This window comes from Venturia canescens, chromosome 9 (assembly GCF_019457755.1).
Source record: "Venturia canescens isolate UGA chromosome 9, ASM1945775v1, whole genome shotgun sequence".
Classification (NCBI taxonomy): Eukaryota; Metazoa; Arthropoda; class Insecta; order Hymenoptera; family Ichneumonidae; genus Venturia; species Venturia canescens.
Genome location: NC_057429.1, coordinates 9,432,311 through 9,457,443, shown reverse-complemented (window position 1 = coordinate 9,457,443; position 25,133 = coordinate 9,432,311). Strand labels below are relative to the sequence as shown.

Sequence of the window (25,133 nt, the reverse complement as noted above, 5' to 3'; positions counted from 1 at the left end):
ACTGCTTTATGTTAATTAATTTTAAGTCTAAATTATTAATAAAATTAACAAACACTTACATCGAGAATGTTTTTATCACAAGAATGTAATAAAATAATGCATTAACGAAGTACCCTCGGTACGTAGTGAGTCAGAGAGTTTTAGTCTTCAATTTCAGCAACACCGTAGCCCCTGGGTTAGTGTACGTGCTCACGTACAAACATTGAATCTACGTATAGTCGCGTATAGGAAACCCAGCTTCTGCGTGTTTCGTTTTTCATCAGTGGGTAAAGAAATCCGAAGTGTGTACGGGAAAAGAAACATCCCTAACCTCAAAGAAGACTTAAAAAATGATTAAATTGACGGTGTCTTCTTTCCATATTTTCTATTTCTTATTGTTTCCGAAAATAATTGATGCATGAAACACACAAAATGTTCGTTACAAACGTATAATATTTCTTTTGCAATACTGTGTTTCTATAGTTGACTCAATTTGCGCATGGTCGGACGGTTTTGAAAGTGCTGCTGTAACTTATATTCGAATGAAGCGCCATAACCTACAATTCTGCGGTGTTGCCACATTTGCGTGTTGCTCAAAAATCTTGTCTTACTTCCAGTCATTTCTTAGAACACAAGCAAGCTTTGCATGTTTTCCAAAAAGAAAAATGTTCATTGGACATTCGTTTATATCTTCTCCAAATTTTATCAAAATCTGTTTGTTAACTTCAACGTTATATAAATTAAAAAGTGCGTCTGAATCACAGATTCACATAAGACTCCATGTTAACTGTTTCAAATTAAATCATTGATATCTCTTTTCAAAGTCAACCAAAGGTCACAAAATTTTAACTGAGTCATTTTTCGAAAGATTTTGACATCTTTACAAGTTTTTATAATTTTCTGTTTGTTAATTGATTTACCGAGGGTACTTCCTTAAAAATATCATAAAAGATGAAATTTATACTTCAATTGGACTAATTTGTGATTGAGTCGGTATTGTGCGAAAGAAAGTTTACATCGGTGTGTAATGGCACCGAGAAAAAGGAATGCTCAATTCGTTGAAAAAAATCCCCAATTTCTCCGAAGTTGAATCAGCTGTTCAACGGGGTGACTGACATCCGCTTTCGAAACGTCAGAAACTAAGTTTTTTCATCGCGTTTTCTTTCTCAAAATCCCCGGAAGGTAATGTTTTTTTTTTAAGGAAATGGAATCTGTGACAAATATTCTTCGCGATATAAACTTTTCGAAGCCCGAACACCGTGTACTAATATTATTGCGAGTTATCCCACAGGGTAGCGTGTTAAAAACTCAAAATTGTAGATGGAATAATTGAAAATTTTGTCCCGTAAGAAGCCTCGGAACTGTGCTTGTCATTATCAGGGGACCCTAAACTATCTTTACCGCAAAAAAAGTGGTCCTTCACCGTACTTTATCGAACGGCCGAACTACTTTAATCCTCGTTGAAAAAATTTCGCTCGAACTGATCGAATGAAAAATACAAAATGATTCCCCGTGGGTGTTCTGCCAGCGATAAATGATTTGCTACGTCTATTAAGAGGGACGAGATTTTCCGTTCGAATAGATTCAATGGCGAGGGTGAAGCGTCCAAGTCCACACGGTACGTTGACCCAACCGTCATTACATATACGCGTGTAAAAAAAATATATATACGCGTGTACATTATTTACAACCTCGTATACATACACGCTGGTGCGGAATATTGAAATTTTTATACATAAATATGGAAGATTGTACGTACTTATTGAAGCGCACGTGCGTCTTTGTGATGGCACTAAAACTAAAAAAGGAATAGAGCGAGAGAGAGAGAGGCACGAGCTTTTCTGGTAGCTGTAAAAGGGCTCGTGTCTTCGTGGGAGTGAATTCGGGCCCTTAATACGATCGTTCGATGCAAATTTACGAGCCTCTCAAAATCCCCGTTATTTATAGAATGTGCATTATCTATTTAACAACGGGAAATCGCAGTTATTTCAATATTTATTACAAACATTCACAAAATATTGATTCTCACAACTGGGCGCTTAACAATTCGCCCCAATTGCACGTGTGTGCGCCATTGTCGAACGAATCCGTTCGGCACTGCGCAAGATCAACGGCGAAGGTATTGTCTTTCGTCAAAGTTCAAAAAGAGCAACAGGAAGCGATGAATACAGGGATGAAAGCAGCTCGAGACCAATTATGCAAGAGAGGATTTTCAGCTTGTCAGACTCTCTCAAGAATTATTCATAATTGTAAGACTTTTGAAGTACAACGGTGATGAGGCGCCGATGACGAACTCGAATTTTGGAAGCTCGTTTCGATTGACCTTTCTACGCAGGCGCCTCTTTGACTTCCTTGCTATTTTAAGGTATTCCTTTCACGAACTCGAATATTCTACAAATAACTGATTTTACATGAGCACTAAAGTAAAAGTACATGCGAAAAGATTGGCCAAATTTCAGGGCAGGTTATCGAGCATTTAATAAATAATTAAAACGTGAAAAATCGTAAAATTAATATGGGAGCTTACGGAGATTCCAGCATCACCACATTTCATGTACTACGCAATTCTAAATTCCTGATACAAGCTGTTTCTTAAAAGAGATATTAACCCTCTCAGACCGAGACCTATTTCGCATTGACGGAAAATGATTCCCTTCATAATTTTATCTCAAAATACTTTCTAGTTTCCGAATCCATTGTGACATTTCGGTTTTTTTGTTGGGAAATATGAATTTTTGAATGTTCGCTGCGCGCAGCACCAGGTCCTTGGGGAACAAAATCAGGAAAATTTACGAATGAATCTAGCACCGAATACCTTAAATACATCATATTAGCTTCCCTTTGAAAGGAAATAACGTTTGGAGTACGAAAAAAAAATGTATACCCACTTTTCTTTTGCGATAACTAAAGCACCTTTTCACACAACGCCAACTCAACATGAACGCCGACTTCATATTGATATTTCGATGAGTTAAAGCAGTTTATCTCTTGGTTTAGGAGTATCTAAGGTGCAATCTAACCTTGCTTGATTGAAATAGGCAGTTAGAACCCCGACCTTACTGACCGATGCAGTTTCATTGGGCCTGGAAGCGCGTGTTGCCTAGAAGCAACATACGGTCCGAGAGGGTTAACGATAAAAGTTGGAAAAACGGCAGAAGCAGAAGTTTTTCCTATATAACCGCGACTTCTCAGAGGTTAGAAATCACTTAAATTTCGAGTGCCCCAATTCGCGCCACGAAAGAATACCCTCATGCGAAAGGAACACCTTAATGCGGTAGCAGGGCAACAAAGTTTGTGAAAAGGGTTGCTATGGAGCGATGGAACGAAGACGAATAAATTTTAAGAATAATTTTTTACACGCTACGGGTAATGGCAAATCAATTTTATTGATCGTGATCGATCAATAATTAACTCGATGGTAGCAAATCTTCAGAGGCACTTTAGAAAAAGGTTGCCCATCGGTGAACAGTATAAATCGAAATGTACTCGACCGATCCTTCGGAAATTTGGCATGGCATCTATGAGAGAACGTTTTTTTCAATTTTTTGGATTTTTCGTGACACTTGGATTTTGATCGTGACACCAAAAGACTGATTTTCGCTCAAAAATGAGCTTATTTGTTATTGTAAAATTAATGATTATGAAAAATTTGAAAAAAGCTCTCGCAGAAGCCTGGTGGAGTTTTAAAAATTCGTGAAATCAGTTGAAATTGTTAACATTTTTTTCACCGAATGGACGTTACCCCACCCTTAATGTCGATGAAAGGAGTGAAGTTATATTCGCTTTTATGAGAAGCAGGCAAATGTGTAATCGACAACGCCAAGACGGGGGTAGAATTCCTTTAGAAACAACCAACCGACGCGTTCCTGCCTTTGTGTCAGACGGCGAATAATCTTCTCGAAAATAATGGCTTCCGTTTTCGTAATCACGAGACAATTAAAATCGTATTTTCGCTCGAGCTCAATTCTGACTACGTAGAAACAGAAATATTAAAGATTTCGATGCGGTAACGAATTCGCTCAAGCTGAGACGCTTTCAAAATGGATTATTTTGGGGTTTGCAAATAACTCTCAAAATGCCCGCGGAGCGGCAAATTCGAGTAATTCCGGTTCGTCCGTTTCCACGTTCTTTTTACCTCCCGTCGTTCGTATTTTCCCTTCATTTTTATCGAGCCGCTTTCATGCCTGCTGGCTCAATCTCTAAAATCGCTGATAACTCGTTCAATTATCGATTCAATTGAATAATAATGGAGAGTGAAACTAAGGCTGAGGAAGGATCGAAAATCGATCGACGCCGATCGAGACCAGAACCGAGTGCTCGGTGCTCACCCCAAGCCCGTATCTCAATTCGCACCTTCTTTTCCGTCTATCGCCTCGTGACACGCATGAAAGTGCAATTATCGCGTGCCAATTCACGAGGAAGATTCTTCCCGTTGAACGGCTTGTTTTTCAAACGATTTCCAGTCACGCGCTCTCTCCCGCTCCTCTGCATTCATTTATATACTCACACGTATACACACGTATCGATATTTCAAGAGAGCTCGCTCGACACCTCGACACTTTTAACCCCCTTGCAATGTCGTTACGATTTATTGATCCGAGATTCCACGAAAAACTCCCTCTACACCGCCGACGCTCGATATAAAATTTCAATTTTTATTATTATTTTTATCGCCGTTTATGCCCCTCTCGTCGAGGCCACTTTTTCCAGCGGAAAAGAATTCTCACATTAACAATTTTGTCTGTACGACGTTCGCAGAGTTCTTGGTGAAAGACGAGAACGACGGAACGAAAAAATATTTTTTTCCTGGTCCCACGACGAAGCGCGAATTCAAATATTTTGTTAATTCGTACAAAGCGAAAGAAAGTTGAAATTCTCTTCTCTTTCATTTTCGAGACACAATTGAACGGGGGAAAAAATCGAAGCTAGCAGGAAATACGACGAGACCGTCCTGGTCCTGGTTTTGCAACCGAGATTATTGGAATAAAATTTCAATGCCGGTAACTATAAACAGTTTCAATGCTTTTATAAAAAATCACAGGGAATTTCTATTCCGTCGAGGGAATAAGCTGACATTTTTCACCAATTCCCTGAGTTAAGGGGCTTCCAAGTTCCCGGAAACGAGCATTAATCGGGGGTTTTCGAACATTTTGATAATCTAGTTCAGGTCGGAAGGGGCGGAAGCGTTTGGGAATAAAACCTTCTCGTATAAGGACACGTACAAAAACGAACAAGCGTACAAACCCAAGTACAGCAAAAATTCGAAGATATTTTCTAACGAACAGACAAAAAAATCATGTCACTTATTTTTCTCTATGATTTTTGGGCAGGAGATATTCTTTCTCAAGACACGTGCTGGACCGAGCACCGAATCCAGTCGGCTTTCCAGCCATTTTTCCGAGACAACGAAACCAATGGATAAAAAATCCTTGCTCCCCCTGACAGGATGTTATCAGTGACCGATCGAGACAGTCCATGAAAAGAAAAGATTTTTCCTTCGTTTTTCAGCAAAGTCCTCAAACTACGTGTACACCGAGAGAGGATTTTTTAATCTTCGCAATAAAACACGTTTGCAGATAGAGAGAAAAATAAGAAAGAAAATGTATGTAGAATCAACAGGTGAATGTAGCGTGATTTGTCGCTGTTGCGCCCGTTTACTGTTTCGTGGCATTAAGCGGTGTAAAATCTCATACCAAGGAGTTTGCCACGAGGAGCGAGTAACACGCAATCGCAATATTAACAAAGTGTTGAAGTAACAGATCAGCAATAGGTGCGAGCAGCAACCCCTCGCGATAAAATGGAAAAACGTGGGAGTGACGTTGATGAGCGAAAACAAAGGAATTTATATACGGAGAAAACGAGACCCAAAATTCTAGAGGAAAGTACCAGGAATATAATAAATATAATAAGCGTAGAAAAAAATATTTTCAGTCCCTTCAAATGTTTATATTGTTAAGCATGCTCGGGCAAACCTGACAAGAAACTGCATGCATGGTAAAATGTCACAAGTATGTTCGTAGTCAAAATTTGTGATTTACAATGCGTTTCCACTCATCGGTAAGTGCTAGTCTGACGCGATGAATAACACACTCGAAAAGAAAAGGAAATATGAGGTGCGTCACTTTTTGCTATCGACATAAAGCTGTTTAGAATTCGAGGGAGGAAAAATAGGAAAATTCAAAAAATACTATATGCTGTTTGTAAGGTAGATGGGTGAATATTCGCTATCCAAGATTACGCGATGATACTTTTCGTAGGCAAAAATGATTACGTACTGGATAGATTTGCAAAATTTCGACGCTAGTTGCCGTGTAGTTTATATTAGCAGCAAATAAATTATTGAATATCGACTTTTCTCTGACACTTATCACTCCGGCATATGAAAGCCACATGAACACACATGAAAAGTTATTGAATTTTTTCGTTAGTTATATCCAAGATTTCGCAAAAAAAAATCGATCGTTGTATTTCGTGGATATTCAAGAATACATGAGTATTTTAGTTTTTAAAGCTTACCGTTGAAAATCGGCTGAAATGTGAAAAAATATCTAATAAAAAATCATTCGGATTACACGACAAATGGATCATATTTTGTCGTTCGTTAGCTTGCCACGTTTTTTTTGTAAATTTTTCCAAAACGACGATTTTTATCCTGGTAAACTGTTTGATCATTCATTTTTTCATTTTCCTCCACTGCAATAATACTACTTTGGACAGTAAATTCACTTCACAACCTATAAAATTAGTAAACAAAACTGACAGCGTGACATCAACAGCAGCTGCCGCTGCCGCTGCTGTTGATGTCACGCTAGTCAAAATGAACTCTTCAAACGTTTATTTAATAATAAAATTGTATAAAAATGTTGGTTCTTTACCAATTATATTGCTAAAATAATAAAATTATTGTTTTCAAGCATGTTTCGTCTTTTGAAATTTTCGAAGTTGCTTTTATAGTTGCTGGAAAAATCACGTAGCCGTCACCCATATCAACCTTGAGGTCACACACTCACCAGACTGGTGCAAGTTTGCAATTTCAAAAAGTTTTTGTTTCATCGATGAACGTATGGGATGGATCTTACAACGAGACTTTTAAGGGGTAACAATTCCTTAGTAATCGATTAAAATAATTTAAAAAATTGAAAAATAAAGTTTTATTATATAGAAAAATGGGCGCCAATTTATTTACTTTCATGGCGGTGCAAATTTGCACCAGTGTGGTGGTATCTACGGGTTAAAAATCTTGAAAAAAAATATATTCCTCGTTATAAAAAGCGAATCAGTTTTCTCTGTGTACGATGAGAACCGATTGATCGATCCGTCAATTTCTGTTTCCTCGTCTCCCCGACTCTTCCATTCGAAAAATATTGGGCAGTCGAATAAGTTGGCTCGGGAGAGTGTTTCCGAGCGAAAGATCGTTGTCACTGTTTGAGATAAAAAAGTACTATTTTGAGAGCAGCGTGTAAAGTGGGTCATCCTAGGAATGTTTGAAAGTTCGAGTGAGCTCGAATTTTTCGTGTATTTTGAGAGGAGTTTTATAGTCAAATATCGAGCCATAAAAATCATTGCTGATTTCGTTTAACCGAGGCTACGATAATCGCTGAATTTCCGATCAATATAAAAACCTTCAACTTTGAGAATATGAAGATCGACCAGGAGGCGAACTCTATACCAAAACATAAATTATCTTCAAATTCACACCGGCGTTTTCGCTCCCTCTCTCTTCCCCTCGCAATTATCTCTCTCGTAATTACAGGACAGGAGAGAAGGCAGCGCACGCATGTGTTGCTCCGTGCCGATGTACTCGGGACAAATAATAAAAAAGAGTTGAGAAAAATAAAATCCCTCACACGTACACGCATCCGTGCTCGGGAATGTCTTCGATGTGTACGCAGTCAACCTCCGCGAGTATCTTTTCCTCGCGTGAGTCTAATCGTTCCTTTCTTCCTTTTTTCTCCGTTGTTTTTTCATCCTCCGGTTTCTCTCGGGGTGTGTGCGCGTGTGTGTACCTTAATTCTCTGTCGAGATGAAGAGAATTGCGCGCGAGTCTCGTGTGGGGGTGCCCATCTGGTCCTCGAGGCGTAATTTTCCTGGAAGCTACATAAACAGTAGCCGTATGGCCATCCTCTATAATTGTACCTGGAATCGCTCAAAACGCGCTCTCAAACTCGTCTTCTTCGTGTCTTTTTTCCTCGTCATTTTTCTCTCTCTCTCTCGTCGCTTCTTTATCCGGCGCGAATTTTTCTATGTCAAGAGTGCATCGCCGGATTTCTGGCCTCTTTTATTCGCTGCTCCGTCCTGCGGCGCGTCCTCCCGGGACCGTTGATTGATCGTGCAAGAAACGGAGTCTCCCCGTAGAATTACGCGTGGCGAGCAAAGTGCGAGGATATGAAGCGAGGAGAAAAGAGCGCCGTACTGCGCGGAGCCACGGCGACGGAGGAAGCGCGTGTAAGCGCATGATGAATTATTTAAGCACGCATAACTTTGCACCCTCTCGATGAGTGTCGCGCACACACGCGTGACTCTTCGCGAAACGCTCGGCTCGCTCGCTAAATTTACGACGAGATCCTACCGAACTCTTTCGATTGTTTTACATTTATGCGGATTTATGCGCGCAGCCCGGTCAAAAGCTCGTCGTCAAATCCCCGCGAATCGCCAGGTTGAACGATTCCGAGGAGAAAACTCTTTGGTCGTTTCTTCCTCCGGTGCCGCCTTGGCGAGATATTTATTCATTTGTGACAGCCAATTCCGGCCGCGGTGAGCGAGGGGGCGTGCATGCGCCCTCCCCGCGCTCTCTTATTGGAATATACGAGCAAAAATAATCCATCCAAGTTTGTTTATATAACGAATATACAGATCAAGAAAGAGGTCGACACGAGGCCCTTTGTCGTCAGAGTCATCACTTTTTCGACCACTGCAACGCTCAGTTAATCGATAGATCTCTTAGAGGAGTAAAGTTCATTGAATAAAATATATAATTGCTCTGCTTAAGGAAGTTGAGGCTGTACAGTCATTTTTTTTACCCAAAAGTCATGACCTGTACCTTTCAAAAGTTAGGCCAGTTTACAGTTTGGCAATATTGCATACACTTTAAAGAAAAGTTGGGGAAAAAAAGACGAAAAACTGGTGAAAGCTCAGTCGAAAACACGAACGGTGATGATCCTAGCCTCAAAAAACTGCACGGAAAACAGATTATTATTAATATAATCTCAGCAAATCTCCTAATAAATCTGAAAAAAATTGACATTATTCGGCAAGCCTTGCTCATGTTGCCCAAAAAATTTCATATTTTTAGCATCATGTTTAACGGAGATATCACTGAATGTGTCTTGACTTCCATAAGATTACATGTTATTTGGCCCAAATTGTTATTGATTTTTCTCAGCAACGACGCTCCTAAACTGTCTGAAAATTTAACTGATTTTTTTTTACACTTCACTTTATAAGATGCAATCGATTTAAAAGCGGTGACATCATTTTCATTCTAATGCCTCAACTTCCTTAAGGAAGTTGAGGCTGTACAGTCATTTTTTTTACCCAAAAGTGATGACCTGTACCTTTCAAAAGTTAGGCCAGTTTACAGTTTGGCAATATTGCATACACTTTAAAGAAAAGTTGGGGAAAAAAAGACGAAAAACTGGTGAAAGCTCAGTCGAAAACACGAACGGTGACGATCCTAACCTCAAAAAACTGCACGGGAAACAGATTATTATTAATATAATCTCAGCAAATCTCCTAATAAATCTGAAAAAAATTGACATTATTCGGCAAGCCTTGCTCATGTTGCCCAAAAAATTTCATATTTTTAGCATCATTTTTAACGGAGATATCACTGAATGTGTCTTGACTTCCATCAGATTACATGTTATTTGGCCCAAATTGTTATTGATTTTTCTCAGCAACGACGCTCCTAAACTGTCTAAAAATTGAACTGATTTTTTTTTACACTTCACTTTATAAGATGCAATCGATTTAAAAGCGGTGACATCATTTTCATTCTAATGCCTCAACTTCCTTAAGCTTTGTGCCATTTATTTGGAAACCTGCTTCCATAATCCAATATCTCTCCGCCCCGGATAATTGGCTGTCGCGCATATTCATCGATATCTCAGCAACCGTACGTCGTGGAGGAAAATATTCGGGGACTTTTCTTCTCAGAATTCAGCGATCCGTCCCCCAGGCCCAGCCGAATTGTCCCATTTCCTCCGAGTAATCCGAAGCGCTCTTCCGTTCTAATCGACGTCGTAGAATTTAAGGTCGAGCGGATTATTCGGCTCGATGAATTGCTAATAAACTTTATAGCCTCGTACGATGCAGCCTACATAAATAAATTGTTCGCGAGTGAATTTTTTAGTGTTTCGTTCTTCCGTCCAGTGTCGTTTCCTCTGGTGAACGCTGTCTGGCCCGGGGGGTCGAAAGTTCACATTGAAATAAATAAAAACTCGAGTCCCTCTTGTCGCTATACCGCCGCATACGTTTGTCCTGACTTCCTCCCATTTTATTATTGATCCGCGAGCAATTACGGGAAAGGTTGATGAAGCAGTTAGCCAGATTAGTCTCTCGCCCGGGATGTGTGTGTGTGCGCGCATCGGAAAAACAGCGATCCATGAATCAGTTGATCGCAATTGTCAAGGCGCTCATGTCGATTTACAGGCTTCCATTGTTCGGATCGTTCGAGCGTAAAGACGCTCGTGTCAAACACGAGAATTTATATTGTCGGGCTGGATCGGAGGTGCTGGCGAACGGGAGAAGACGAGCCAGCGAGTGTGCTGCATACCGTGTGTCTTTCTCGTAGTACACGCCGGAGGAAACGCGTAAGCACATGACGCCATGAATAATGTAAGCTTGCATAACTTGCTTCTCGGTGAAGTCACACGAGAGACTCGCACCTAATGTGGCTCTGCTCACTTCGGTGTAGGCTTACGTCGTCGACGTACCGGGTGTCCCGATGCACGGAGCCTTTTGTGCATTCGGTGCCAAGTCCCAATTCGCTCCAGTTTTCAAAGCGGTCAGGAGCTGGCGGATGAGGCTTCGGGGCGGCGAGTAATTGGAAAACTGAGAGAAACAAAAGCGCTGAAGAGGTTTCGCGGCGCGAAGGGGAAACCGAGGACCGAGGAAAGGGAAGACGGAGTAGGGAACGGGGACAAAAAGGTTTGGCCAAAGGGAGCAGCGGTTTCGTTACATAAATTCGGGGAATCGCGATGTTCGTACGCGCGCGCGCCATTTCTATAAAAAAAAAAAAAAAAGAAGAAGAAGAAGGAAGAACGAGAAGCGCGGAGAGAAGAAAAAGACGAGAGCGCCGCTGGCCGGCAAGATGCTCGCGAGGAAGAGAGAAAAAACGCAGCCGCGGATCGTTGCCCTCTCCCCGCCTCATCTGACCCGCGTGCCTTTTGCCGCCGCTTCCTCGATTTCTAAGAAAGAATCAAACATGGCGCTCGACAAAAGAAAATACACATCAAAGCGCTCGGGCCTCCGTCATTTTCGCCCCGGTTACTTGCAGTCGCTCCTCCTGCGAGCTGCTTTCTTCGAGCTATACCCGGTGAAAGAGGCCTGGAGGACACTTGTTCGCGGTTTCGAAGTTTCCGCTCTCCGGGCTCGACGGATCTTCGGATTCTGAGGAGAAAAGTCTTGGGCCGTTTTTCTCTGGGGTCCCCCGATCGCGAGATATTGATCGATCGGTCACAGCCAATCCGCGGCGTCCCGAGAGGGAAGCGCGGAGCGGGGGAGCCTCACGCCCACTTCACCGATTGGCCGTTACTCCGATACGAATATCTCGGCAACGGTGCGTCGTAGAGATAAACTTCTGAGGACTTTTCTCTCGAGAATTTCACCGTCTATTCTCATCCAGTGCGGAACGGGATACACGACAAAGACAATAAACCTTGGTAATTTACAGGCGAATAGCGAAACCTCGAGAACGAGGCTTCGCGGAAAAAATGAGATGGAAAATTACTGTGAAATATATTTTATCGCTTCCGTAGAAATCCATGCATCCTTTCAGTTGTTTTCACAAATAATACTCCAATAATAACCCGCACGTCTGCCTCCCCGACGTTCCCTTTTTTTCGACTCGTAGCGCCGACTCGCTACCGAGAAAATAATGTTGCGGGGCTCTGAAAATTGGAGGAATTATCCAGTAATTATTTTTCATCGTGTACACAGAGCAAATTGCTTGTCTAACGGTAGAAAAGCTGCAGGAGAGAAAAACGTTTGTTCTTTTATTTTCTTCTTATCTCCTCCTCGTTTTTCTCCCCCCTTTCAATGGGCTCATCCGCACCTCGGGAGTTCTTACATACCGAGATGCGGGTAAATGCAGATTCGTTGAGAATGAGGAAACGTCGCGCGGTTGCAGGGAGAAACGGAGGATAAAAGTGCGCACCGGTGGTGAGAGGAAAGGCGAGCCGAGTTCCTGGAAACCGTCATCAAGCCAACTGGATCGCTTCATGCTTCGTTTGACTTTCCGCCGCGAATTTCTCGCTCTTCCTCCGCCTTTTTCCCGCGGCTTACAGCATCCGAGCACGCAACTTTGCACCAGACAGCGTCACAGATCCGACGTCGTTTCACTCTTTCACTCCCCCGGATCGGCCTCCCCGGATGCCGATTTTTCTTCCCTCCTCCCAGAGAATCGATCTCGGACCTTGAACAACTGCTTCAAGGCTCCCTCCGCGATGAACAACCGCCACTGCGGAAATACGCTTTTCCCGTCTCTCCTATTTTTCTACAGCCGCTATTTTACGCGCGCGCGCGCGCTCGCGCTCGCGTCTAACTAACCGGTGAAAAAACACCGCGTTTACAGGAAGTTGTAAAACTTTGTGAGCACACCGAGACCCGCTCGATTCTCACCTGCTCCCGATGCGTCTTCCTCGAGGCTACGAACCAGCCCCGAATATATTATTATTAATATTTTACATAAATACCTTTTTTATCGACGTACGCACCGAGGAATCGAGAAAACATATTTTATCGCATGATTATATGATAATTCTTTACTTTAGAGGGAATAATAACTCATAAATATTATTTTATTCCCCTTCCTGACCTCTCCCTGTTCTCTTTTTTTTACCCATCAACCGATCCTACGCGCGCTCACATTTTTTATTGCACTTTACGTCGATTGTTCAGATTTAAATGCTCGCTTATGTTAATCCGCCTCAATCTCGATGCGATCGCATTACACCCATTTTTTTCATTCTCAATAAAATTCTTTTCGTTTCTCACGATTAAATGCTAATGTTCCGAGCAGGGTGTGGACTCACAATGGATTCGAGACTTCTCATCTCCACCGATCCCTTTTCTCTTATTATTTATACGTTTTTTTTTTCGTTGGGATTAGCAGAATTATTGCTCTTTGTTTTTCTAGTCGCGGGCGCGACGTCTCCGGAAGTGAAACAAGAGTTCTCATTAATTATCGTTTCACTTTGAACGACCGTTTCTCCAGAATTGTCACGGATCTTTTATTTTCTTTTGATTCCCTCGAACTCGGAGCACTTTGAGCTCCGCTCGAACTTTGATCGGAAAATTTAGCGGCAGCTGCGATTCGAGTAATCGAGAGGAATAATTGATCGAGAAAAATAGGATTCGGATGAGAATAAAAACGAGAAAAGTATTTAACGAGGAGAATCGTGCACGAGCTTCTGGTCGTGCGCTGCACGCGCAGACGATCCTCCGAGTTCCTCTCTCTCTCTCTCTCGGGTCGCTCGGGAGGTTCCCCGAAGTCGTTTGCAATCGGCGAAGAATCCCTCCGAGAAATCGTGAATCATTTCGCGTCGATGGTGTCTGCGTGTGCGTGCGCGATTACGCTCCGCAGGGGCGCACTCGCAAGCGGACGAAAGAGGGAAAGAGCGGAAGAGAAGGAGCGAAGCTGCGGGGGAAAAAGAAACGAGAAAGCAGAGTATGAGAGCAGAGACGGGAGAGAAACCGCGATGAAAAGAAGCGGAGAGGAACGAGAGGGAAGGATCCTCCTCTTCCTTTACGATTTACGATTCTCGGTCGAACGGATCAAAATCAAGTTTCTGGGAAGCGAAGGGCCCGGCGGCGGTGCCGAAATCAACCGCGAAGGGCTGACCAGCGCGGAGTTTCGCCATCCTTCATCTTTCCTCGGCCCCCTCCGATTTTCTCTCTTTTTTTTATTTCCTCATAAAGGTTCATCCGCGATCCTTTTGGAATCCAAGTTTTTCCCATCGCGCCCTTTGCAACTGCGGCGAGTTTGAGGACGACGCGTTCAATCGATTTCTCCTTTTCCAGCAGTACTCCCTAAAACAAACTGAACGATCAGTCAGCGATTATGCGAATAGACGTTAAAAACGCTCAGCGTCGTTTCACATGCAACGAATATCGGCCTCGAAGGTCGACAGGAAACAGTTACTTTCCCGGCGACACCGCGTGGAAACGCATTTATTCTTCAACGTGTTGCCATCAACACGCTCCCCGTACTTGTCCATATGATGTCATTGCATCGCGGCGGCTCATTTGACACGTCAACATTCGTAATTCGTGCTCCCACCTCGGTTTAAACACTGCGAGGAATCCTATTTCGAGTATCGCTCGAGAAAACATAAAAATAGAAAGAATAAAAGTGATTGCAGAAATTCTCGGAGAGCAGCGGTGCATGACGTGGCGAATCGATCGATTACTCCGATCCCATTTTCGCGTTCTAACCGCTCACATAGGAAAAAGGCACGAAACCACAGAAATTTCATCAAACGTAATCACACACTGGTGCAAACTTGCACCGACGAAAATTTAAAGATAAAAACAACTTTTCAAAATTCCTTTCTTCAGCTTGCCCATTTTTCTATAATGAAACTTTATTGTTCAATTTTTTAAATAATTGTACTCGATTACTAAGGAATTTTTACCCCTTAAAAGTCTCGTTGTAATCAAGCATCGATTACAAACAGCATAGTATTTTTTCAATTTTCCTATTTTTCCTCCCTCGAATTTTAAACAGCTTTATGTCGATAGCGAAAAGTTACGCACCTCAGATTTCCTTTTCTTTTCGAGTGTTATTCATAGCGTCGGACTAGCGCTTACCGATGAGTGGAAATGCATTGTAAATCACAAATTTTGACTACGGTTCTTGCCCGGGCATACTTTACAATATAAGCATTTGAAGGGACTGAAAATATTTTTTTCTACACTTAGAGAAAAAGATTCTTTTGAGCCTTTTCAATAAAAGGTTTGGGTATTGGTTTTTTTTTCTCTGGTGGATAGAGCAATTCTCATTACTGCCCTTCGATAAAATGCTGCAATCCAGTCCGTATATAAACTGTCCCCGAGATATTATATTCCTGGTAATTTCCTCTAGAATTTTCGGCCTCGTTTACTGCGTGTACTTACGGACTGAAAAATGGGCACGAATGAGAAAAACGTTGATTTTTTTATTTCGGATTATTCGTTCGATCGTTCAACAACGCTTTATTTAAATTAATATCCGCACTTTTAACATGGATAAATTACGAAATTTAGAGGATCGTCGAAAAACTGCTTATTCTCATTTCAGTTTAGACACGCATATATCTCAAGTGCAGTTATGCACGAGGCTACACTCGTCGTGCTAACTGTATATAAAACATAAAATTTAACTGTAAAGTTTTCTCTACTAGGGAGAAGGCTTACAAGCTGCTCTCGTAAATGGCATAACGAAATAATTACCAACAAAGAAGGGAAGAGAGAAGCGAGAGAGATGGCTTCTCTCGGATGTTCTGGCCTCCTCGCGCACTGTGTCAGATTTGCCATTCGCTCGGGCTGCTTCGTCATTACGCGTTTCCTGTTTCTCTCGTATTCTCGCATACTACGACGAATGCGCGTCCTTGGAAGCCCAGAAAGTATGCACTCCGCAATCGATTTTCCGAGCTTTTATTCCCCTTCAAATCTTTTTTCATTCTCTCAAAAATATAAGAAAATGATGAAACGTAATATTCTGCTTGTTCCATTACTTTTATTGTGTTCCGAAAACGATTTTCCATACTCTGCATCATTTTGCCTCGTTCGATAAATCCATACATTTTTTAATTTACTCGCAAACTAATTATTCTCCTTTCTGTAAAACGTAAAACAGCAATTGATGCTTCAATTTCTTCGCCTTTTCTTCTCCTCTCCTCCCTCCGTTTGCTCTCTCTCTCTCTCTCTCTCTCTCTCCCCACTCGTGCGGCAGGATTTATTTATAAATATTTCGCGCGGGTAGAGAGAAAAATCGAGTGCCAACCGAGCGGAGTCTAAAGAACCGCGGAGAAACGTATAATGAGTAATCGACTACTAGCGGGAGAGCCCGATTAAAATAGATTCGCCAACTCGGAATTCGTGCCGATGAGAGAGAGAGAGAGAGAGAGAGAAACGGTGCAGCTTCACGTGAACACACGAATTGGAAATTCGCCAGAAAATACGACGCCCCGAAATTCCGGCTGCGCATGTATTTTATCCGTGCGAGAGATTTTCCGAGCTCACTTATTCGGTTAATAGATTGGCGAGATGCGGCACGAATGTGATTTCATATCTGCCGTAATCGCGTTCGATCCCACTCGTCGATGTGTCATTCGCCTCGGACATGCTTTCCATCGCAATCGCGGCTACGATCGAAAGCTTTCTATAATCGAGTACGATAACAACGCGAGAGAGCATCGAGATTAAGGAAATCGACGTAAGAAGCCGTAAAAACGTTTTCGTTTATCCCAAATCTTTATTTATACCGAAACAATATCATTGCCAAAAAATAAATTGAAAGCTGTCGTGTCTCTGTCAGAAAATTCGAATAATTTGCGCTCGCAGGAGACTTCGAAGAGCAACGAAATGCTAAAAATAAGGATACTTTTGCGGGAAGGAAATATTTTCGCGTCATAAACGAGATGGGCTCGCACAAATTCGACTGCTCGCGTTTTCGACTCAGCCATATTTTCACTTCTTCCGAAAAACTGGTTCGTCCGCTTCTTCGTTGTTTGATGCGCGGAGCAGTCGATAAGACACGAGAATAAGTTACAAGATTTTCTCATCGAATTCGCGTATTCGTTGGATCTTGCTTCCAGGGGATGTTATTTGGAGACGAAACGCGGCGTTCGACGAACCACGAACATTTTTAGACTTCCCTCAAAGCTCTTTTAACCGGTGACTCGCCACTGGATTTTTCTCCGTTGATTAGTCAGCAATTTTACTGATTCTTTGAATAAATCAATTTCCGAAGAACAATCGACGGTTTTTCTGGTATAATTGCACCGAGCATTATTCATATCCGCGTGTGAGTGCATTGAATCCCGTTTCTCAGTTTCAACACCGCGCAGTGGAGCGCGCGGATCAAATGACACATTTGATTCTTCATTAAAATTTCAACGAATTCTCACCTCGGCACCGGATCCTTAACGCGCGACGAAGAGATTTTCTCATTTATCAAACAATCCCTGAAAAAATCACAATTTACTCATCATTTCTTCGCACGTAGCCTGCGCTCAAGGTTCGAGGCCCGTGCAATCAAATTTTCCCCAATTGCGGCCGATTCTCGTATTTCTTCAATTTTTCAATTTTTCCTCCCTCTAATTCTAAACAGTTTTATGTCGATAACCTATATTTCGTTTTCTTTTCGAGTGTGTTATTCATCGCGTCAGACTGGCACTTGCTGATGAGCGGAAATGTATCGTAAATGTCACAAATTTCGACTGTCAGCATAGTGAATTCTATGATAAATACACGAATATACACTGAATAAGTGTGACATTTTACCATTAGTTTTTTCCAGGATTGACCGAGCATACTTAACAATATGAGCATTTCAAGGGGCTGAAAAGATTTTCTTCTATGCTTAGAGAAAAAGTTTCTTGATTGGAAAGTTCTCGATTGATTACTGCCCTTCGATAAAACGCTGCAATCCAGTCCGTATATAAACTGTCCCCGAGACACTACGTTTCTGGTAATTTCCTGTAAAATTTTCGGCCTCGTTTTCTTCGTGTAGAGACTCTCCCCCGGAAGTTTTTCCTCCCCCTGAACAAGGAGGTTTAAGGGTAGGCGAAGTAAACTGGAAAAGTACGACGCTGAAGTTTGCAACGTTGGAGTTCAACGAAATGAACGAAAAAAATATTTATAATTCATTATTTTTTTATTTCACGAATTATTGATGTGGCTTGAAATATGACGAATTGGAAATTCGACAGGGAACAAAATTGGAGATTTACTGGAATTATTTGAGAGTTTTTTTAGACCATTTCGTTGGACTCCAACGTTGGAAACTTCAGCGTCATTGGAAAAGTCTCAAAGCCGTTAATTTCTTTGAGTGCGGAGTCATTAATTGACATAATATGGAATATCGCAAAGGAATATTTAAATGAAGGAATTCATTGTGCTGGTCGATGAAAATTTTCGAGCACTGAAATGTTCATTGTTCCGTTATTAATTCGTGTGGAAATTGAGTAATTTATCGAGCAACAGGAATGACGTGAAAAAAGGAATTTACAAGTGATAATTTTCCGGTAAAAAGCTCCGCCTCGAGGAATTCTATACGCATAATCACTCGGAAGAACACGAACGCGTTGTACACTCTCGTGGTATTTCGAGATTGCTCTGGTGAAGAAAAAAAAAGTTGTATATACGAAGAGGAAGCAAGACGAAAGCGAAGCCTTCGATTCTGGCAAAGTGCCGCAGAGATATACGAGTATACGTGTAACCCGTGCGATCTCGGTACCTCGTGAGAAGACGTGGGAGAGGAATTCCCTGATTCCCACGAACCCTAAATTTTCGGAGCCTGGCAAACTCACCGATTGAGACTTCCAGGAAAACGAATAACTCGAATATATCTCTTCGGACTCAATTGACCCGATTCTTTTCCTCTTTTTGCTCTGCTCCAGCACGACGATGAGTAATGAGTTTCGTTGCAACATTGATGACGGAGAGTGAGAGCGGGATTGGAATCCGACGAGGAGAACGCGAACGGAGCGTGGGCAAATCGTAACGATTTTCCCCCCAGTTTTCGTACTCGATTCCAAATACTTATTTGGACTTTACCTGGAACGACTAAAAGTTTGAGGCTAAAAGCCCCCTATTTAATGAGCAAAATAAAGTGACGAAAAAATTGGAAAAATAATAGAAAAGTTGAGAAAAAGCGAGAGGAAAATACCAGCAGGCTCTCGGGAGGGGTTACAACGCGTGGGCGAAAGAGTCATTCATTCATTTAGTCACAAGAGGCCAACACGAGCACACGACACGTTCCCCGGTGCAAAACTCCCACGTACTGCAACGAGATATTTAACCGAGCCATTATTACGAGATCCATAAGCACCGATACACTCAATTTTCTACACGCACACTCGCTTTCGTCCCTGAATGTCTGTGGCTACATATATTTACGACGATTCATACGAACAACGTCGATTCTCTGTGAGTGAGCACGTTCACGATAAAACTAGTATTTCCCGGAACGAGAAATTCCCAACTACGATATTCATTCTACTTGGAAACGTCGAGTACCCACTTCCGCGAATCACAATTATTTCCATTGTGAAAAACGTCACGGTTGTACGAGGGATTCACCATTCTTTTTGCCAATTTCGTCATTTAGATCGTTTACAGTGACGAGAGTTGTAAAAACCTCGAATTTTCGTCTTTCGTCCGGTTTTAAGGTCCCGAAAGATTAATGTTTTCAAATGTTCAATCAAGCCCCGATCATTCAAAGATTTTATTCGCATGGACTCGCGTGATTTTTCAACCATTTATTCATTTCGACAGATTCGAACTCACCGAGCGAGCACTCTGACGATTCGCTGTGGATAAATTATTCAAAAAGGGGATGAAAAACTCATAAATTATTTCAACTTTTTAACTGATTTTCGTGAGTATTTTTGTCACAATCCTTTCGAATGATTTTTCCAACATTTCAATGGTTTTCGTTCCATCACATTTTCCATTCGAGCATCAACCATTCTGCCTCGCATTAAAATTTAAACGGATTTCTGTGCGAGAGTCATGTAAATATTCAAAATTTTCATCATTTTACAAAGCTCTGTTGAATTTTTAAAAAAAGACGATTCATCTTCGCATCTGCTTTTTCTTATGGACAATGACGATCAAGCGACGTATTTCGTGATATCATTATCACTGGGATATCGATGCGAGGCACGACGAGAGGCATCGACGCTCGATAACGACGCTCTGTTGAGGGAATAACTTTTTGATGGAATCGTAAGAATGCCCAGAACGTTAATTCGGAGAGCATTTTTTTCGAGTGCTTTCGAGACGATAACGAGGAAAAATTGAGTTGCTCGAAAAATTAGAAAACTTGGAATCGAATTCGAGAAAAAATTCAGCTCCCATTATCGTCGGTGCATGGTTTTTGCCCGAAACTTTTCCTCCAAAAATTCGACGCAGTCGACCAAGATTTTCTCAGCACAGTCACTGATCCATCGAAGGAATATTTCAGGCTCGAAAGTAATTTTGAGGCGAATAAATGAGCCAGAAGAAAATAAATAATTCGTGCGGCCGAGGAAAGAGAGGATCGAAGCGTGACTCACGTTACGCTCTGATAATAATTGACGTAACGAGAAAGAGCCGAGAAACACTCCGTTACAATTAGCTCGTGTCACGTGTACGCCGAGCTTCGATGAGACTCTATTCGCTGCTGCTGCGCTGCTCGCCGCAGGTAATCGATCGCGGATTATAACCGTTTTCTTTTTTCTTCTGATTGATCTCAAACCTTTTTTTTCGTACTCGATCGCGATGTCGTTTTTTGAACTTGATCCCGATGTACCAAAGTCGAGTCGCGGATCGATTTAAAAGAGTCGCAAAAAGACGCTTGGCGCGAGGCCTTGATCGGTAATGACAACTGCATCCGACGAGTTTGTCCCAGCTCGATATTCATGCTAATTCGACAAACGAGCGAGTAGTTTTTTCATCGCGAGTTTTCTTCGCCTCGAACGATTAATTCGTTCCTGTTTTTTTTTTTTTTTTTTGGGATCGTTGGCAATTGGGACTGAAAATTCGTCGAATCAAAATTCACTGTGAAAATGGAGAACATTTAATAGAAATAAAAATTCTTTGGCTCCACGAAAACCTACGCACGCATCTCTGAAGGATGATCGATGAGCCGCGTTTTATCGAGAGCACCGATCAATGCCCCGGACAACGATGTACTTTTTTCTCCGGCAATTTGCAGCTCCCATTTTGTTCTTAGTGTGTCTCGTTCGAACGATAACGATAAAGCATTGAAACATCGAGTGTCATCGATTACGATACGATTTGATGTTACGGCGATACGATAACGTAGGAAGAGAGAAAAAGAAAAGCTTCTATTTCGATGACGCGGAAATATTTACAGGACTAGCGAATAAAAAAAGTACGCGGAGAAAAAGAGGCCGAAAGTTCTGGAGAAAAGTGTCTCGGGGACAGTTTATACACGTACTGGATTGCAGCATTTATTCCAAGAGCGGTAATAGGACTTTTTCTATCCACCATAGTAAAAAAAAAAAAAAAAAAACCAATACTCAAATCTTTTATTCAAAAGGCTCGAGAATCTTTTTCTCTAAATATAGAAAAAAATATTTTCGGTCCTTTCAAATGTTTATATTGTAAGCTCGGGCAACCTTAGACAAAACATTTGCACTCATCGGTAAGTGCTGGTCTGCGACACGATAACACTCGAAATGAAAACGAAATACGAGGTGCATCACTTTATTTTGCTGTCGACATAAAACTGTTTAGAATTCGAGGGAGGAAAAACTGGAAAATTCAAAAAGTGCTGTGCCGTTTGTAATCGGTGGGTAAATGCTTTGGAAATTCTTGAAAAATAATGCATTCCTCGCTGTATAAAACGAATTAGTTTTCTTCGTGTTAAGGTGATGGATCAGTCGGTAATCACAACCGTGAGTGCGAGAGAGATAGCTGCAAATTTTGAAAATTAAATTTTTCCACATAGTTCGTCTGATCGAAAAAATAAAAATGTCATCGGATTTTTCCGATCGTGCTGCGTACGATGACATTTTTATTATTTTAATCGGACGAACGATGTCAAAGAGTTTCAATTTCAAAAATTCGAGGTGTGATTACCAACTGATCCATCATCTTAAGGATATATTGCACAGCCGATACAATGTTGCCATGCTAAACCATGCTAAAAACATAAAAAAATTCAAAATGATCAGAATTTTATAAAATTTGGTGAACATATTCTTTAGTGCCAAATTTGACAATAAAAATTTTTTAAGATTTTTCTTCTGTACAGTTATCGAGTAATTGATCACTAAAGTTCACGTGTATAAGCATAGCGTTTCCATATATATAGGTATACATTCCGGGCATAAGAAATCTGGTTTAATGCGTAATTACTCGATAACTAAACAGAAGAAAATTTTGAAAAAATTTGTGTTTTCGCACTTGATGTTGAAGAACATTATCACCAAATTTGATCAATTTCTAATTATTTCGACTTTTGTATCATTCACCCTTAAGAAAATATCTGAAATACTAATTTCCTGAAGGGGATAAAGGGAGCAACAGAGATTTCTTCGATTGACATAATTTGGCTTTAAAGACTTTTTCTTCGAATATTACGAGATCAAGTTTTATTGAGAGCATTTGAAATACGACGAGGAAAGAAAGATCAAGAGTCGGGAAGATCGAGGGCCGGGGACAGGGGGATAAAAAAGTTTGTCTTTGACATGGAAGAGGATGAGAGAAACTCCCCATTCAACGATATAGCATGAAACGGAAGCGATTTCCAATAGCCGCGGACGTTTCCACGAATCGAAGATATTTCTCTGTTGCTCTCTCGCGGGGCCCTTCGCTGCGATCCGGCCGTTCAGGTTCCTCGACAACCGGAGCTCCGTCTACAGGGTATCCCTCGATTCAAGTTCCTTCTTCCCGGGGTTCGATTCAGGATTTAATTTCGGTTCGAAAAGTCCCCGGAAATATTTTCGCAGGACGAATACCTTTTGAGTTATTGATCTTCCAAGTTCAGCCAATGAAACGCTCTACAGCGTCGCCCCACCAGGTCGCGCGCCGACGCTCAGTCGGGATCCGCGGCTCCCATTGGCTCGTAACTTCAACGAGGAATAACTCAGCAGCGTTTCGAGCGATCGAAAAACTTCCGAATACTTTTCGACTCAGGATTCTCCGGCGAATGTCTCGGTGACGATAAACCCCGGTTCTGGGACACCCTTTGAACCATATTTCCGCTCCTTCTCGATATAACCGGGCTCGGGGATCTCGAGGACAGGTTCTATAACTTCTCGGGCTTCATTCAAGCGTTCTTGTCAGAGGAGACTCGGGGAGAACTTTGTCGCCGTCTTTTTCCCCCTCTTCGTCTTCCGCGAGTCTCTTTCTCAGCGCCCTCGGCTCAGCGAATCTTCGCTCTTATTATTCCGATCGAGTAACAAGCTCGATAATACTGCGTTTTATTATCGCCGCAAAGGCTGCGCGATTCTTTGAGAAATATTCATCAAACTTTTCGTTTATTTATTTACAAAAAAAACACTCAATCATTGCTAATAATTTACAATAAACTCGCGGTATCTCTGCTCCTAAAATCCCAGATCGCTCGCGTCACGATTGTCAGATAAACAGGATTCGGTGCAAAAACAATACACGCTGACGTTTGCGAAGGAAAAAGGAGCAAGCTTCGCGGATCTCGAATCCCTCGGGACAAATTCGCGAATCCTCGAGCACGTGGACATAAAAGGCATCGACTCGTTGCTTCTTCCTCGGAACTCCGATGTTCGCCAAACTTATACTGCATATTGGGAATCGATATACGCGAGAGATTTACAGCTTTTCACGCTACTATTTTGTCCCCTCGAAATCTCGCTTCTCCGCGAAGTTTTTCAATTATAAACCATTTTCCAGAGATAAAACTGTACCGAGCATGAGCGCGGTTGACGTTCATCTAATTTACATTATTTCTTGAGTTCTCCGTTTCCACATTCACGCTTTTCGCGTCATCTCCATTTAAAAAGATTCGCGATGATATTTTTTGTAGGCAAAAATTAATACTGGACAGATTCGCAAAATTTGGATGCTAGCAGCTAATTAATTATTGAATATCGACTTTTCTCCGACCCTTGTCGAATTTTTCATCAGTTATGTCCAAGATTTCGCAAATAAAATCGAAGTCAGTTCGACTTTTTGGTCATATTTTGTCGTTCCTTTGCTTCGCCACGTTTTTTTTTCTCAGTTTTTGCAAAACGACCATTTTTATCCCGGTAAAAACTTTTTAATCGTTAATTTTTTCATTTGCCTCACTAAACTCACTTCATAACCGATAAAATTAGTAAACAAAGCTGGCAACGGTGGCATTGACAGCAGCGGCAGCGCACCACGCTGCTCGAAATGAGCTCGTCATACATTTTTTAAATAATAAAATTGTAGAAAAAAGTTGATTCTCTACCAATTATATTTCCAATGTAATAAAATAATTATTTTAAAGTAAATCTCGTCTTTCGAAATTATAGAAAAATGTAGTTGGTGCAAAGATCACGCGCGCAGCCGTCACCCATCTACCTTAAAATGAGTCAAAAATGAATAACTTCGAGGAAAACTTGTACGAAATTTTGTTGAAACGTTAAAAAATTCGTAAAGTACGAACAAAGATAGAAAGGAGCCTCGGAGGAGAAAGGGAGGGAAATGTGCAAAAAAAGATTAGCGAAAAAGGAGAAAAAGGGTAATGGAATAAGAGATAAATAAGTGGAAGGTACACAACGACGAGGTAAACTGGTTTGGAGCTCTTAGACGAAGGGGAAGACCTGCGAAAGACGTGTATTCAGTGTGCTGAACGAGAGCTCGTCTCGTGTAGTCCAACGCCTATCTATATATTTCGTCTATATACGCGAGAAGCCTCGAGTTCTAACCGCTAACGAGTAAAAAGCATGAATGGACGCCAGAATGGCGCCGTACGTAATCTGCCTCCTTCTCATCTCTTTATTATTATTTTTGGTCCTCTGCTCTCCGTTCCTCTCTTCCCTGGCTCATTTGATGGCGTTCTTGCTGCTCTGCACGCATGAAGCTAATGAGCCTGGCTCGGATTAGCTTTTCGCACTGTTTTTCATTCGGACGGATTCTGGTGCACTTTGGAGGGGGAAGAATGGTGTGAATAGTTTCAAAGTATTTATTAGTTGCGCTTTCGTCAAGTCGCAAGTTTCCCGCGACACCAAGTTTTCAACGATTTCATTGACCTTCTTCGTTCGTATTTCGTT

At 41.6% G+C, this 25,133-nt stretch overlaps 1 long non-coding RNA gene across 1 annotated transcript; it reads right to left on the bottom strand.

Annotated features, from left to right (window-relative positions):
- Positions 1-212: 212 nt before the first annotated feature.
- LOC122416438 (uncharacterized) lies at positions 213-18,481 on the bottom strand. The gene is made up of 3 exons (XR_006262112.1): positions 18,470-18,481; positions 6,990-6,993; positions 213-364 (listed from the first exon to the last, which is right to left on the bottom strand). It is a non-coding gene; the product is annotated as an uncharacterized lncRNA (long non-coding RNA).
- Positions 18,482-25,133: the final 6,652 nt, after the last annotated feature.